Raw genomic sequence first — 5,715 nt, 5'->3', positions numbered from 1 at the left:
ATTGCACGTATGATTGAGCAGTGGGATGCACTTGTTCTTTTTTTTGAGTACGAATTGTCCATAGAAAAAAATTTACCTGCAGAATACACTCTCTCAAATTTAACGAGGGGGAACGTTGTGAGTTGCTGCGGACACCGCAACTCTACGGTTATACCCGATACTAAGTCAGTATGGCTTTCCTCCGGCAAACGCCGCTAATATTAAACGACACGACAAAGAGTGCGTGCGAGAGAGACAGAAAATCAGTCTGAGCGTGACGTCGGGCGCTGCGTAGCCACTGCAAATTGATTTGTTCCTATTGGCTATAAAAATGATCTGATCTGATCCAGATTCAGCAATCTAATAGATATGGTCATTATCTATGATTCTGCGTTTTTAGTTTTCTCGAACGTGCAATATTGTGGATGCAACAGATTTTCGTCCTTTGTGTGGGCGGAAGAGCGTGGGGCGAAATTTTGAGATACACATTTTATAGTAAGATCTAACAGGAGTGCGGATACCAAATTTGGTTACTCTACCCTTAATAGTCTCTGAGATTTTTGAATATCCCCAGATTTTCGTCCTTTGCGGGGGCGGAAGGGGGTGTGGCGAAATTTTGAAACAAACTCGTCTCGGTCCGATATATTAGGAGTGTGGATACCAAATTTGGTTGCTCTAGCTTTTGTAGTCTCTGAGATCTTGGCGCTAATGTTTTACTCTAAGCAAAGCCGCCTATGCTACGTGTGTGTTAGAGAGAGACAGGGCGAGAAAAAATGAAATTGTTTTCTTGATGCTGGCTATAATAATAATACGATCCAATTCAGATTCCGCAGTCTTAAAGATATGGTCATTCTCTACAACTCTACGTTTTTGGTTTTCTCATATCTTTAAAATTGTGGATGCCACAGATTTTCGTCCTTTGTGTGGGCGGAAGTGGGCGGGGCGAAGTTTTGAAATATTTTTGTAGCAGTGACATATCACCGAAGTCTGGATCCAAAATATCGTTGCTCTAGCTCTTATAGTCTTTGAGCACTAGGCGCTGAAGGGGACGGACAGACGGACAGACGGACGGACGGACAGACAGACAGGGCTCAATCGACTCGGCTATTGATGCTGATCAAGAATATATATACTTTATGGGGTCGGAAACGATTCCTTCTGGACGTTACACACATCCACTTTTACCACAAATCTAATATACCCCAATACTCATTTTGAGTATCGGGTATAAAAAGCGTTTCAGTCTAATTATATTTCTACTTTCTAGACTATATTTTGCCTATAATAAATAGATTTAATATCATTTTTCAGTCTAGCAAAGCTGTAACACACATAATATATAAAAATATGTCTGAAACTTATAAGTTAATATTAAGCTGTTATTTGAATTTACTAGATCCAAGCAGCAATGTTAATTTCGTAGAATTCCAAAAAATGAATTTGGGCATTAATGTAAGCCTCGAAGTGTCAAAATTAGAAAGAAATGAAAAATATGCTTTTTCTAAAGAGCGCAGTCTTTTTTGATCGAGTTGAGTATACAACTTGAGTAAACTTCTCTCATTCCTAAACCCTGAAGACATAGTCAATGGCCAATTTGCATGACCTGTATAAAAGATTTCCTCAACTTATTAAAGATCCGCAGGGAATCGAATGTGCTCTTTTTAGTTTATTAAAAACACACTAATGTCCTGGCCATTTCTGGTATAGATTGGGACAAATGAAAGATTTCAACAATGAATTAAAATATGAAAAAATTTCAAAATTTGCACAAGTACTGCTTATATTGCCAGTTTCGAATGCATCATGTGAAAGAATTTTCTCCGAAGTGAACTTAATAAAAACAAATACAAGAAATATATTTAAGAATATAAATGTTTCAAATCTTTTATATGTGAGACAAGGTCTAAGGAAGAACAACGGTTGCGAGAATTTTGAACCGAACACTGAAATGCTGTTAAAAAATCCCAGCGACATCGTTAGTGACGATTGTGATGTTAGTGATTAGTATATTATTAAGACTTTATTATTATTAATAAGTCTTATTAAGACTTAAGATTATTAAATGAAATGAATTAAACAAGTATTTCGAATAGGCCAATCAAGTAGGCAATAGATTCACCAATCGTATAAAATTATGTGGGCATGGCTAAATGTTCTATATAGCTAGTAATATTCGTCGGAATATCAACGAGGGGGAACGTTGTGAGTTGCTGCGGAGACCGCAACTCTACAGTTATACCCGATACTAAGTCAGTATGGCTCTCCTCCGGCAGACGCCGCTAATATTAAACGAAACGACAAGGAGTGAGTGACGTCGGGGGCTGCGTAGCCAGTGCAAATTGATTTGTTCCTTTTGGCTATAAAAATTATCTGATCTGATCTATATTCAGCAATCTGATAGATATGGTCATTATCTATGATTCTGCGTTTTTGGTTTTCTCGTATCGTCGAAATTGTGGATGCCACAGATTTTCGCCCTTTGTGGGGTCGGAAGTGGGCGGGGCAAAGTTTTGAAATTTTCTTGTAGCAGTGACATATCACAGAAGTCTGGATCCAAAATCTCGTTGCTCTAGCTCTTATAGTCTTTGAGCACTAGGCGCTGAAGGGGACGGACAGACGGACGGACGGACAGACGGACGGACGGACAGACGGACAGACGGAAATGGCTCAATCGACCTGGCTATTGATGCTGATCAAGAATATATATACTTTATGGGGTCGGAATCGATTCCTTCTGGACGTTACACACATCCACTTTTACCACAAATCTAATATACCCCAATACTCATTTTGAGTATCGGGTATAATTAAAGAATATTTAATAAGAAAATGTGTTTCAAAGAGAACGAAAATTTCTTGTCGAAAACCATTCCGATAGCAATTATTTAAATGGAGATATCGGTGTGTGGCTCTGGTTGTGTGAAGGTGGGTGCTATTATTTCATCACCTGATAACGCATTAATGTTAACGCACTCAGCGCGCCAAGCGGGAGCAGAATATAGAGTTACGAGAAATCGACACGGAGTACACTACGAATTCAGAGTACGAGAAAACCGGCAGCTCCTCCGGGAAACAGCAGAGCAAGAGTTGACCAATGACACCAGCTGAACAGCCTGGCTACGGATTTGATTCTGCAAGCAGCCTGGAAGGCCAAAGCCTTGGCCATCAAGGCCAACGCAAGCGCAGGGGGTCGGCCTAGTTTTCGGCGAGGTGCAAGGGGCAAGCGTACCAGAAGAAGCTCCTCCTCGAAATCTTTAAGTCCTACAATAGCCCAAAAACTGATTAAATTATTTAGCAAATATTAGTTAAACATTAAGGTCAAAAGTATAGTCAACTACAGTTGTTAATTTATGCTTGAATTAAAGTGTTGTACATAAAAAAACTTGCAAGCCTGTCGCAATACACCTTTTATAGCCTCTGTCTTATCTGATAAACGGGTCCATGGTGAATCCCAGAGCATGGTCGAGTACTCCTCATTAGGGAAAGAACGTGTGCTGATAACACCCTCATCGAATCATATAAAGAGCGGCCGACACAGCTTCGACGATACAATCAAAAGTTCACTGTACCACATTCAAGATGAAACTGCTGCCAATACTCGTGATGCTGGCTCTGGTCATCTGCGCAGCCTGCAAGAACCATGAGGACTTTCCAGGCCACAAGCCATGGGACTCCGAGCCCAGATCGCGTCCAAGTATTCAATCCCTACGCATAACCGACAACCGTGAAAATGGAAAATCTTATTGCGAAAATAAACAATTGATTGAAAACTAAACTATATACTCTTGCTGTATTTCATGAAGTCGAGTATTAAGCAATTGCCACGAATGGTACAGATTGGGAAGAGCTTTGCCCGCACGACATTAAAGGTGAATAAATGTTTTGAACTTATTAACTAGGACAACGGCCGCAATACAACTACAAACACGCATGATAAAAAATGTGTTTAGCTATGAACTGGGGCAGCAGACGATGGAACTTATAAATCTAAACAACTTTCTGCTTTACGATTATGCGGGGAAAAATGCAATCCAGGCATTTACTTGCCCCCCGCCGTGAATTTGGAGAGCTTCTCCAGCAATCCTATACAGGAGGTGTGTTCATGGGCAGTGGCCAGGTCGGACAGCTTCTCTGCGAACTCTTGGCTAATGCCCTTCTCTTCCAGGTAGTTTAAGAGCAAATCATATAAATAGCCGTCCAAAACATCGCCAGCCACGGCATAGACTTTGTCGTTCCATTCGCCCTCAAAATGGACATTTCGTCAACGGAGAAAAGTCATCTGCAAAGGAGAGCCAATCAATTATAGATTCAAAATATAGTAAATTACGTATACTTACTGTACTCACCCTCCTGGGCCTCGCCCTGAAGGTAGGAACATGTGAACGAAGTCGTGGTCCCGCTCTTAATAATATCGACCTCAAACTGTGGTTTGCTCCTCATTTCTCCCAGCTCCGGCTTGTCGGCATTGGGATTGACCTACGGCTCCTCCTCGCTGTCGACCGTATGGTTCACGTTGAAGCTAACCACGACCTTCTCCTTGTCGGTCTCCTTGATGAGCTCCACATCGCCGCCCACAATCTTCACATTGAATCCATCCAGGGTGCTGGAAACAGCCTTGCCCTTCTGCACTTTGCGCTCGGCCACGATCTCCTCGGCGAGGCACTCCACCAGTTCCTTTTCAGCTATAGAAAGATAAATTAATTATGTTTTGCCTCCCATTTCATCATCTCGCGTTTGAGGTTATGTAACATGCGGCATGTTTCCCTCACTATCGGGTTTTCTTCAATGAAAACCTACCTTTGGTGTGCACATTGCAGCCACAGGTGCAAGTAATGCTGGGTTTGTGGACATTCAATACATGATCATTGGATGCTCCTGACGCCGGCTTCTTTGTCATGTGCCACAGACTGCGAGTGAAGTCGCGTTTTCCCAGGGATCCAGTAGCCTTGGTGGCCAAGCTGGAGAATCGTAGTGTGGCTATCCTCAGGTTGTTCATTATACCCGATACTCAAAATGAGTATTGGGGTATATTAGATTTGTGGTAAAAGTGGATGTGTGTAACGTCCAGAAGGAATCGTTTCCGACCCCATAAAGTATATATATTCTTGATCAGCATCAACTTCGCCCCGCCCACTTCCGACCCCACAAAGGGCGAAAATCTGTGGCATCCACAATTTCGACGATACGAGAAAACCAAAAACGCAGAATCGTAGAAGATGACTATATCTTCTAGAGTTCGAAATCTGAACCAGATCGTATAATTATTATAGCCAGAATCAAGAAAACAATTTCATTCTTTCTCGCTCTGTCTCTCTCTAACACACAGGTTTCATGGTCGGTTTTGCCAATTGCAAAATATGAGATCAAGGATCTCAGAACCTATAAGAGCCAGAGCAAATTTGGTATCCACACTCCTGTGATATCGGACCTTGACCGTTTTGTGTCAAAATTTCGCCACACCACCTTCCGCCCCCGCAAAGGACGAAAATCTGGGGCATCCACAAATCTCAGAGACTATTAACGCTAGAGTAACCAAATTTAGTATCCGCAATCCTGTTAGATCTCACTATAAAACGTATATCTCAAAATTCCTCCCCACCTCCGCCCACACAAAGGACGAAAATCTGTTGCATCCACAATATTGCAGATTCGAGAAAACTAAAAACGCAGAATCATAGATAATGACCATATCTATCAGATTGCTGAATCTGGACCAGATCAGATAATTTTTATAGC

The 5,715-nt window shown here is 41.7% G+C and overlaps 1 pseudogene; it reads right to left on the bottom strand.

Moving 5' to 3' along the window:
- Positions 1-3,746: 3,746 nt before the first annotated feature.
- Positions 3,747-4,996, bottom strand: LOC117193071 (annotated as a pseudogene).
- Positions 4,997-5,715: the final 719 nt, after the last annotated feature.

Source organism: Drosophila miranda (genome assembly GCF_003369915.1).
Source record: "Drosophila miranda strain MSH22 chromosome Y unlocalized genomic scaffold, D.miranda_PacBio2.1 Contig_Y2_pilon, whole genome shotgun sequence".
Lineage (NCBI taxonomy): Eukaryota > Metazoa > Arthropoda > Insecta > Diptera > Drosophilidae > Drosophila > Drosophila miranda.
This window is presented reverse-complemented; position numbering and strand designations above follow the sequence as displayed.